Source organism: Mixophyes fleayi, chromosome 4 (genome assembly GCF_038048845.1).
Source record: "Mixophyes fleayi isolate aMixFle1 chromosome 4, aMixFle1.hap1, whole genome shotgun sequence".
NCBI lineage: Eukaryota > Metazoa > Chordata > Amphibia > Anura > Limnodynastidae > Mixophyes > Mixophyes fleayi.
This window is the reverse complement of record NC_134405.1, coordinates 176,024,428-176,037,172: the sequence shown is the minus strand read 5'-3', so window position 1 is coordinate 176,037,172 and position 12,745 is coordinate 176,024,428.

Genomic DNA, 12,745 nt, shown 5'->3' with positions numbered 1-12,745 from the left:
TCCGCAGCCGCAACCCTTATCACCTCCAACCACGTCCCTCTAAGAAAGAGACAGAGTTTACGGCCGTGCCTATCAGGTAAGTGCTGTCCGAGAATACGGCAATGAACAAGAACACTCTCAGTCCAAGCTCACTTGCCGCCTCCTCACTTTGCTCTTGCCAAGGCACAGGGGACTACAGGCACTTGAGACCAGGACTAGTCCCGCCTCAAGTACCTCGCACACCTGCCGGTGAGGGCCTAACCGAAAGGGGGAATCGAGCGTGATACTCACCGGGACACTCCCACTTCCGATCTGGTTCTCATGCACCTCCCCGACACCTGCGGATGACAAGGAACACACAGCCTCCCTCTGCACTCTCAGTGAGACTAAGATGGGCACCCACAAAACTAAACTGGCTACAACAGCGACCCGACCCTAACAACGCTCTAATGGTCAGCAATTCAACTAAGTCAAACAACTATGACTAACTAGGTGTGGTGCACTAACGGAACTGCTCACTACACACTACGGGGAACACCAGCTGGTGTTCACGGACTAAACCGGAGGGCGGTTCCTAACCCCCTCACCCAGGCCGTACCAAGAAGCTGCCTTCTTGCTATGGGGTCACCCACGGATCCTAAGGACCGGCTGCACCAGGCCCGACAGGCTCATTGGAACAGCACACTAACCCCCGTACAGACTGCCGCCCGGAACAGCCGATCGACTGCCTGCTCCCGGGTATCGAACACGTGTCCCACTCCAAAACTGCCAGGGAACCTGCACGGAACTATGGACTGGGACACTCAACCTGAACCACGGGAGGCCCCTGGAACTGCGTTGAGCTGTGTTGCACTGCCACTGACTCACTCAGTCACCCCCTCTGGGAACCAGTGCGACCTAAGGGACGGGAAAACTACGTGTGTTCTTCCCTGACTATGTGTACGCTGGTAACTACACTTGTCCCCACAGCACGGGTTAGTACAGGGAACAAGAGCCTACCTTTAATGGGGGCCCGACGTCTTGCTCCTGGACACACGTTATGTAGCACACCCCAAAATACCGTAATACAAACAATACTCGCCGCACAGACAGAATAAATACAGTATACAGTACTTTGCACACTACTCACCAGAGCACACCGCTGCTAGCCAACCAGCCGGTTGCAACAGCACCCACAGGAGCCTCCGCTCTACTGTACCTCCTAACTCCGTGTGCTCACCTCACACAGAACCGCGCCTACACTCACGAGGCTCTCACGCCTCTACCACACACCACCAGGGCCTTATGCCCTACACACCATGGGCCTCTGCCCAGCTACACACAGAGCCTTGTGCTCTGTTTGATGGGCCTCAGCCCCCTCTCTAACTCAGGGCTCTGAGCCCACTAACTAGGGCCTTGTGCCCTGCTATCTAAGGGTACTAGCCCCTGCCTGCATAGGCCCTATGGCCTTCTGACAAAATGGCGCCACCCGGCAACTTATATAGTCGCCAGCGTGATGCCATCAGCCGGCGCGAGCGCCGATTGGCTCGCGTCGGCGCCAGTCTTTTAAATGGCCGGGCGCGAGCCACGATTGGCTCGAGTATACGGCCGCTGATTGGCTAGCGGGGAAAGATGAGCCCTGATTGGCTCATCCTTCCTCCGCTGCCAGAACCTGGAAAGAAGAGGTTATGGCCGCTGGAGCGCTGGACGGGTAAGTTCTTCTCCTCTTCTTTCTTCCTGCTGGGCACCATCAGGGACCTCTTCAGCCCCTCCAGGGGCACAGCGCTGGCGGACATCTTCGCCCTCTTCACGGGCACCGGGCATAGGAACATCTTCGGCCCCTCCAGGGGCACAGCGCTGGCGGGGGTCTCCTCCGGGGACATCTCCACAGGTATACCCGGCCAGTAAAACCTTAGTAGTACTCTCTCTCTTGTCTTATCCTCTCCCAAATGACCCTCACAAAGATGTGTGTGTGCAGCTTTCAAAACTGAAGGTATGTGTACCTGTGGTATTAACAGTTCAACTTTTTTCTCCTGAACAACATCTGCTCTATATAACCACTCCCCTTTAACAAAAAATAAAATAAAAATTAAGGTACACTTTCTGCCAGCCGGCCAGCTTTTACCATGTCATTAATTTCCACACCAGATTTATATGCATTTTCTAGAGTAGCATCATTAAGCTGATCCCTAGCAACGTCTTGTAATTAAATGAGCCTTAGAATTGGGAACTAGTCCTCAGCTTCCTCTGATGGCCCCAAAGTCTCCATGACCGTGTTACCAGAAAATGATTTTACCAATTGGTCTTTTTTGTTTTTTTGGGTGCAACTATGGACAAGTAGCGGTTGTGGACTTGTATTCAGAGTTTGTAGGTGACAGTTCTGTTGTCTCTTTTCCCAGATCAGGTGCGATTTGGACAGGTTCATGTTAAGATTGGACTTTCACTAAATGTATCAGTTACTGACAGCTCCAACCAGATCCGGTCACTAAGAACCTCCTGGAACTGGAAAGTCACCCCAGCATCAGGGGCTAAGGTAGTTTTGAGGCTATGGCTGCCACTTCCCCAACTACTTGGCCTTCTAGAGAAATTGGAAGATGAGTCCACTTGTATTCCTCTATAGTTCCATGGATACATTGCACATTCATCTTAACCTTGCTGGCACCTTTTTTGGAACCACAGAACTGGAGGCCAATATCAACTCCCTTCCCAGGTTCTTTATGGCCAAAACAGCATGATTTATCATCATCATCATCATCATTTATTTATATAGCGCCACTAATTCCGCAGCGCTGTACAGAGAACTCATTCACATCAGGCCCTGCCCCATTGGAGCTTACAGTCTAAATTCCCTAATATAGACACACATTCACACACAGACACACACTCACAGACAGAGAGGGAGAGACTAGGGTCAATTTTTATAGCAGCCAATTAACCTACCAGTATGTTTTTGGAGTGTGGGAGGAAACCGGAGTACCCGGAGGAAACCCACGCAAACACAGGGAGAACATACAAACTCCACACAGGTAAAGCCATGGTCGGGAATCGAACTCATGACCTCAGTGCTGTGAGGCAGAAGTGCTAACCACTAGGCCACTGTGCTGCCCATTGCTGCAGATTTATTTAAACAGTCACCTGCAACAGTAATGGACTCACCGTGGAGGGGGACATGGTGCAGCAACTAGGAAAGGCTGGTCCCAGCCGAGCGAAAGAACAATTTATTCAAAGTGGAGAAACTTTTCCAACTGGCTCTGCCAGCCATAGTATCAACTTTTGCCTGCGCAACAGCTTTGGGTTCCTCTCAGGAGCCTTAGATATGTCTTGCAGTGCTTACTAACGTCAGTGGTTTGAAACAAAGCAGTGAATAACAGTAATAACTGCTTAATGAAATATACTTGCAGCCGATGCACTAAAAATATAGATTAAAAAAAACAACAAATATAAATATGACCAAAGCCAGTCTTGATCTAATAACAAATATAGTTCTTTGATTCTGTATTTGCAAGTGAAATTTATTCACACAAAGTTCAAATCCTTACTGATTCCAGATAGCACTTGCATAAATGCTCAATCAAATGACAATAAATATCCCAATAAATCTTTAAAAGGTTGTTCAAAATAAATTTGAGGTGATGCCAAGCTTGGCACTTAGTAGATCTTGCAGTGGTTAGAGCCTAGGCACATAAGTCCAAAACTTCCTTAAGAGGTCGGCTGCGAGGTCGGCTTCCTTCTTTCGATTGGTGCAGCTGTTGGTTGTTAGAGATAGTTCCTATCCCGAGTTCCAGCAGGCTCGCCGCGGCTTAGCTCAAGTCCCAGCTGCTTCCGGAAGTGTGCACATGTGCACATGCTGTCTTTGCACTGAATCAGTGCGAGTGAGTAAAATTTAGCAGACTGATCTGTGTTGCAGTAAGATGTGTTATGGTGTATTAAGGTATGCTTTAGGATCCTGTGCATTTCACCTGTTTGGGCTTCCTCAGGGATCATTTAGGTATAGAATAAATGAAAGCTTAATAAACTCCAGATTTTTTTTTTTTTTATATAAGGTTATTTAAATAGTGGTAGCTCCTGATTAGCTCTTCATATATGATTATTGACGTGCCCTCCATATACTGGTATCTGATTGGTGCATGGTAAATGGGTATAGTCAAAGTAGTATAAATGAACCACAGTATTGGATAGGTTAAACACAAATGCACAAAAAACACTCCTATTGGGGCAATAGTTGATAATAAATAATGATCACACAAGCTGTATCCCACAATACTTAAGGATAGAGTGGCCATGCTAGGCAAAACAGTTGTAATAAGGAGACAGAAGGTAATTGTGTCAGGCATCAGGCGAGTGAGTTATGCGAAGAATATTTTATATATATTTTTTTTCATTCTTAGTGCCAGAGCAAGTTCGTTATAAGACTGTGGATATGCTTATAGTATCCACCTCTATAAGCTCTAAGGAAGACGTCACTTTGGCCACCTTAATCGGGCCAATCAGACAATAAACTACTGATTGGCCCGATATCACAGTAGTGTGTACCCTGGAACGATGAACGATCATCGTTCAAAAACAGACCATCATATGAACGGATTGGTCGTACTGCTTAAAAAAATCTAATTCAGTTATGAACAATGTCGGCCCTATTCTGCAGTGTGTATGCAGAATTGGACAGACATTGCTTGAAACAGCACTTACCTGTCACTGGAAAGGTCCGGGGTTCTGCTGTCATCTTCCCTCTGTATCCTCCTGCAGTCACTGCTGGTGCTTCTAGCTTTCACTGTCAGAACGCAGAGGCTGCACGTAGGGGACCTTTGAGCTGTGTGTGCACGGCCAGACTTCCAGGCAGCGGCAGAGCTCCCGTGCAGGCTGAGCGTGTCCAGAGTGAAGTGAAAGTGACAGGTTCATGGTCATGACAGATGAACAGCAGGCATCTGATGGTATCGCTATAGTGTGTATACACATATCTGCATGCTGATCGGGTCTTTTTTTTTTTTTTCCTGTCGTTAGTGAATCGCTAATCGTTACCTTTTCCTGCAGTGTGTACCCAGCTTAAGATAGAAATGCAGACCTCGCTGCAACTTAGTGTAGATAACATTCAAAGAATCAGAATTTATTGACGTATTAGATATTCCACTTTGGCCCCACCATCGATAGGATGGTAGGTGTGCCAAAGATACTTGATTGATAATATGTTATCTGTGCACATGAATTTCCCCCTCCGTTGTTCTGTTTACATTTTGCCCCGTGTTACACAAGAAAAAGACCAATAAGCGTGTTGTAACAATATATTCCATTTTGTTAGGATTAGGTTACCAGTGGAGTAAGGCTGAGTACAGACTACAGAAAATTTCTACCAATGCGATATTAACGATTTTAGCAACCAGTGAATGTCCCGATCAGCATACTGATTCATGTGTATACACTATCTATGTTTGACAGGCTTTACCTTCAGATCTGTACTCTTCATCTGTCATAACCATCGGCTGGAAAGATGGTAAATCTGTAAACACTATGGAGATTTGCCTACACTGCTGGCCGTGAGTGTGTACGCACTTCAGAATTGGAACAGCATCATTCACAGAGGTTTTAGTTTGTTTATAAAATCAAATCAAATGATAACAAGTGCTTTGATATGATAAAACATGATTGTTGGAGCGTACACACTAATGTGATATTTATTGTGTGATTGATTGGGTGATAAAACTAATGTGTACTCAGCCTAACTCTGAGATCTGTAATTGGACCAGTGTTGTTCAATATCTTTATTGGTGACATTACTAATGGTATTGAAGATAAAGTGGTCCCATTTGCAGATGATACATAGGTATGCAACAGCATAGACTCATCAGGGAAGGGTAAACAAACTGATTGGCATCAGGTTGCCTATCACTGACCTAGATCACATTCAAACGCTACATGTGCTGCCCTCTAGCCTTCATAAGGGGGCTGCACATTAACCGTAATCTTTGAATAAGAGCTGGGCCTGCAATTGAAGCTCAGCAGGGCATAAAGCAAAGAATAAGAGCTGGGGCATAAAGCAGGGATGAGCTGCAGCCACAGGTGAAGGCTCAGAACCACATGCAGCCCTACGGCCATCTGTTGCTTGTCACTGATAAACTAGAGAAATGGTATAGTGTGTGGCAAAGCATTCTTCAGAGGCACAGAAGTATTAGTACAAGAGGACACACACTGAATGATGGGTAGTAGGTTTACTGGAAATTTGAGCAAAAAATTTCCAAAGAGATAGTGGATAGGTTATTTAGCCTCCCAACAGAAGTGGTTAGAGGCTAATGCAGTAGGGGAATATAAAGATGTGTGGGATAGACATTATGGCTATCCTAAATATTATATTTTAAAATTGAGCCAAGGATCAAACGGGGTTTGAGGTTATCAGAAATTACAAATGGGCAGACTGGGTGACTGCTGTAAAATTCTATTTAAAAGGAAATGCAAGACAAAATATTTCATGAACGTTATCGTCATCTAGTGTTCAAAGTGTGAACTTCATATGGGACTTAAAGACTAAAAAAAACTCACTGACACTATAGATGCACTTACAACTGATTCATAAATGTAGTTAAAATGTAAAGGTGGTAAAATAAATAAAATAACTTAAATATAAAAGGCTACTGCACCTAACTAAATCATCCAATATATACCTGGATGAGTGTGTACATGTTTAGCAAGTGTTATACAGTAGCATATCAAATAAACCACATGGTGAATGCAGTTTGAATGGCTGTTAATAGATATTTTATTTATCTTTATGCTAGCTGTATCTTTAACACACATGCCCTAGGTGGATCAAAATAGAACATGTTGCATTGCAGTTTCACTCGGAAACCTTTAATATGAATGTATTTTTGAACACTAAAGCAGATCCTGCAGAAAGTTTTTCCCCTAAAAAAAACCCAAAGCCTTAGTTACAGTGTTACTAAGTAGGCTGTGTGGGCCTTTTGTTTAAAGATAGTTAATAACTGTAGTATAATATAATCACTTAGTCGCACATAGAAAGCAAGTTAATAGAAGCAAAATTAATTAATTCTACCTCTTTATAAATAATTAATTTGACCATGTTTGAGTAGTTTAGGTACAAATCTTTAAAAAACATTTCCACTTCTGTAAAATATGCTTTTAGCCATTCCCAATAGAACTAGATCCAGATACGCGATAGATAGATATATATATTTAGATAGATATATCAATCTATATATATCTGTTAGTATATATAAATATTCTTTACTGTGAAATTAGCAACGAGGAGTTCTTTCATTGCCATTGGAGTGATGCATTGTCCACAGTTTGAAAACTTATAAACATTTCTAGAAATAAATGATATTAAAATCCAGCAAATGTGTTTTCTCATTCATTCTTGGCAAACAAATAGGGATAAACACAATTTTTTCCAAATAGTCATATTTCTCTATTTGTCATGTATCTGCAGAATTTTTGTCTGGAAGATAACCTACGTTTTTAAAAGTAATCCTCCAGTTATACACAGGGAAGCCTTATAACTGGTTGTATGGTTTGTTCATTTGAGTAATGGGTACCTATAATGTAAAATATGTACAGAAGCACAATAATAAAAATAATAATAAAAATAATAATCAGTAGTAGTGAAAATAAATATTTATTATTATTTACTTACACAGCACCATAGTAGTTTATTTCCTACCACACAAGCACTAAGGTGCATTTTTAGGCAACAGCCAATTAACCTTATAGTATGCAGAATTAAACCCAAGCAAACACGTGGAGAATAAACCCTGGTAAGGCCCAGATTGGAATTGAACTCATGACCCCAAAATTGTGAGGCAGAGATGCTAGTGACTGTGCTACCATTAGTCTGGCACTGCTAAACACTTGGCCATTATCATACTTTTATTGATTTAAGGCATATAGCTCAGTATATAGGTAAGGTGGTGGTCAACTGTGTTCAAAACTAGAAGACTACTTAAAGCGCATTCTAGTGATCCATATACCATATAAGGAACATTGTGGTGATCTGTATACGATACAGAAAGTATGTATTATCCATTATTTTTTTACATGCCAACATATTACACAGTAGTGTACATTGGAGATTATGATGCAAACAAATTACATACAATGACATTCAACAGAAGGTAAAGATGGCCCTGCCAAAATAAGCCTACAATGTAAGAGATGTGGGGAACACTTGATACATAAGGTAGCAGAACAGCAATTGTAGCTGTTGGTAGGGAAAGTGTGCAGGACTACTTTAAGGCAGAAAAATTATAAACCATCAAGATTAAATTGTGTTCAGCATATGCTTGTGTGATGTGGTTATACTGAGGCTAGACAGTGGATGGTGTTAACATCCAATAGAAAGTGACCAAGGAGCCACTGAGATAACCAAATGAGGATTTTGGCTGACCATTGTTGATCTGTTCATCAGTGCCCAGAGAGGCAGCAAAACGCATCATCCTCATTTAATTATTGTTAACACAATTCTTGTCATTTTACAAATCAGTGCAGCATTAGACCGTGAGGTCTTAGTATAGAGAGAAATCTGTTTACTATATCTATTACCAGGGGCAGGCTGGGCTGGGGGGCATATGTCCCCCAGGCCGGTCCCATAGAGGACCATCTTGGGCTGGGTCAATGGGCCACCAGCACTCTTTGTACTTTAGAATAGGCTGCTGAGCTGAGAATTTCAGCCCTTTCTGAATTTTTTTTTCCACACACACACTAAGAATTTAGTAGGTCAGTGTATAACTCCGCCCAGCAGGTGGTGCTGCAGCTTGGTTTTATTTTTTACACACACACACATACACACACACAGACTAACACACGCCACTAGATATTTATATATTAGATGGACTGCACGGCACCTGGAAATTCAGTGTATTGAGCACAATCTATGCTGATTCCCTTAAAAAAGTAATATGCCCACACTATCAGAATGAAAAGTATTTTCTCTCCTTTTTGTTACGGATGCAATATTGAATAAAAATCACCAACTATGAATTTAAATGTAATACCTTTCTGAAACTTATTTTGTATCTTTACAGTTTATTGGAAAAAGGAAATTAATATTCGCAATAATTGAGTTGATATTAAGCATATTGAAAACGAATAATCAATAAATTATAGAGATATGCCTCCTTAAAAATCCTCATTTAGAAGATTAATAAGAAAAACTAATACTTCTAACGAATATTATAATCAATGACAAGAATAATATTTGAGTAAGAGGAATACATTAAATACCTTTTCTCTATATAAATATTTATTTTCAGCTCCCAGAGTGTGCTTTTAATACACTACATTAACACATACATTTTTATCCTAATTTCACTGAAAATGGATTGATTTTAATATTTTGAATTGTTAATAAAGAACTATATTTTTATCTGTACACTTCTGTTCAATTTAATAATAATAATATTATTATTATTATTAATAACAACAGTAATAAGTCACATGTTCAGAACACAATCACATCTAAATAACAGCCAGACAAGTGCACCATTACTGAACATACATTTTTTTTTCTTCTCCACCTTTCTATCACATACAGCATTAAGTTTTTCAGCAATTTGAGCTGCAATAGCTCTTTTGTGGGATTAAACCAGACGTGCAAGCCTTCTCGCCCCACGTGCCTAAATGAGTCTTGTTTGCCCACGACCTTGTCGCCTGTTTAATGGTTGTTCTTCCTTCGACCACTTTTGATAAGTACTAACCACTGTGTGAGGATACCACCGTTAGCTGAGATGGCAGTTACCCTCTACCGGATGCTAATCAAGGCAAAGTAGGATCCGGAAGTGGGGTATTAACACAGAGGGAACCCATCGGGTTATAGAGGAACCGGAAGTGGGGTAGTGGAACGTATATGCATTTCACTATATTTAGATGACCTGCAAACCGGAAGTCAGGGTGGAACGCAAACGGCGTCTCCCTCTGTATTTAAAAATTAGTTTTAATGAGAAGAACAAATATAGAATTTTCACAATCAGGTAACAATAAGTATTAAGATGGAGTACCATGGAATCGGACAGTATTAAAAGGTACATGTTAAAATTTTCTTTGATGGTTAAAGATATCTATGTATTATATTATATTGAATTTTATTTATTTTTACACCTCTTTGTGATATTAATTCCAATATATTTCTGTTCATATGAACATAGAAATGTTATTTTATAATGCATGTATATGACCTGTGAACCTGGATCATTTAGACTTCCTGTATAAAAGGGAGTCATTTTTGTAGGAGCCCTATCTTTGAAAAAGACCTAAACTAAGAGGTTGAAACGCGTTGGCACAATAGGGCTACCAAATCTGGAACTTATCAGGATCCCATCTTTACCATCTGGAAGGCCAGAGAAGTGGAGTCGGTGCACCCCGGAGATTTATAACAACACTCCTTTATCCATTTCTATCTGGTAGGGATCCTCATAACATCATGTTCTAGTGTTTTAAAAATCTTTTTTCTTTTAAGTGCTGTATATGTGCAATAAAAATGTATTTGTAGTTAAACGGTATCACGCTAGATCCGTTTCTCTTTTATTTACATTGATACTGAGGGAATATATTTAGAAGAAATCTTTCGATATTTCCACGGAGGACTTTAAAGAAATCTGATATCAGGCTTCATAATCATATTACTCTTGTAAGTGTTTTCACTTAAGGATTCGGTTGGTGATGTATTAGACATCATATCACATTGAATTTATTTGAGCACTCAAGGCGTTTGTCTATTTATCATCTGGTGAGTGGAATCACATAAGGAGAGAAATTGAGTGGAAACAATCAAAAAGAATAAAATTTATGGATTGATCACGTTTAAGAAGAATATCTGCCATTTCACTGATATTTTGTATAATATTTTTGTTGTTACAATATTATACTATATTGCATTCTTATATTCTTTTTATGGCATATCACTACCTCACATAATATGGATGAAAAGATCAGAACACTGTGATACATGGATCTACCCTTCATTCGAATATAAGTATTTTCAATCATTTTATTTCATTATATTCACCTGTAAGGTGGGATTTGTAGATTTTTCTTTATCTTGGTTTATCTATGTGACTACATTCAGCAGCGCTGAATACCCCTATATATTTATTATTGAAAGTAAGAATTACATTTTTCTTTTAGTAGAATGGAGGTTTAGTTAGCATTAAAAAGTAAATTTCTTATCGCATCTTCCACAATATTTCATATATTCCTGGTTTATGCTGGAGATCTTGTTCTTTATGTCTATTACCTCCTGTTTCAATTTTTTTTAACATTTTTTGTTCTTCATGTAAGAAAGAGGAGTGATGGTTTCATGACTGGAGAAATGGGTGAAAGTCAGGTCACAGGTAGTGGGACAAATCCACCCACATTGTCTTTTTAGCTAACAGGCCACATGCTACTAATCCATACGGTCCCTCAGTAGATGGACAGGTGGCACTTCCATCCGGTGTTTTGCTTGCTTAGCTCCACTGCAGACATACTCTGTCAGCTTGTTGTTAACTGTAAAAAAAGACACTTTCAACTACTTCAGAACATGTAAGTTTAATCACACTCTATACTATTAATTTGTCACACATATGTCCTCCACATGTTTATCTTTGAATTAGCATCACGGCTGTATAAGTGTTTAATGTCTCCAGCCTTGCTCTTCAGACTGTCAGCTGAATACCTAATTTCTCTCTTGGAGTTCTGTGTTAAAGCACTCCCTTCATCATGCAAGGTAAACATGGGTTACTTATCCCACTGACCTCCAGCATCTGTATCCAAAATGGCTCCTCTCAGGTATATGGTAAGCTCTCCTATTCTCCATTATAAAGTCTTCTCCTCTCTATTAGTGTGTGTCTCTCGCCTTAATCCCTCTTTCTCTCAGACTACCATTACTTTCTCTCTGACAGGCTGCAGGGGACTCCCTCAGAATGTCTGTCTCCCTGAGTGCCTCTTAGAATCTCCAACTGCCGTTTGTACTGGCTCCAGGGTTGCCAACTCTCAAACGAAAAACAAGCCCAAACCAATCCTAAAAAGCCTAAAAAGAAGCCCAACTTACAAGGGACCGTCCTTTTCTAGAACACTAATTTCTACACTCAATTTCCATTTAGTAAACCTTTATAAACACAAGAAGACACATTTCTACACTGATATGGCAAAACAAGAAGCAAATGCAGTAAATTACCCTTTTGAAATGGGGGAAACTCACATGGCCGCAGATTCAATAATCATCCCCAAATACACAGAGATTCTTATTAACCATAATTACACCACAGCATCACCTAGCAAGGAAAAAAAAGGCTAGATCCACAACATACGTGAACTGAGTATAATGTATGCAAGGACACTGGTATGTCTGCACAAACAAGCCCCATGATATAACAGTATAAAAATAGGGCTCTGAAAGCAGTCATATGACATGAGCAGCTACTGAATGGGAGGGGGGGGGGTGGTATATAGCAGTGTTACCTGCTATAAGTGCAGCAATAGTACAGACACAGCACTTATTTCGGCAGGTTGTTGCAGATCCGTCTTCCTGTGATTTATTCCATGTCCTCTGACTGCCCACCAACAAACAAAAATGCCACTTTATTGGATGAATATTGCTGCACCTGCCCATAAAACAAAACGTGATTGCCCCAATGACTAAATGTAAACAGACCAAAAAAGAAAAACAAATATGCAGTCTGAGGAGACCATGTGTGGGCAGTGTGTCCAAGCCCAAAAAGAAGCAACAAGCGGCAGCCTAAAAAAAACGGCTACTCGAGAAAAAAATTAGCCCAATTCCGCTTGTTATAAGCGGAATTGGCAACTA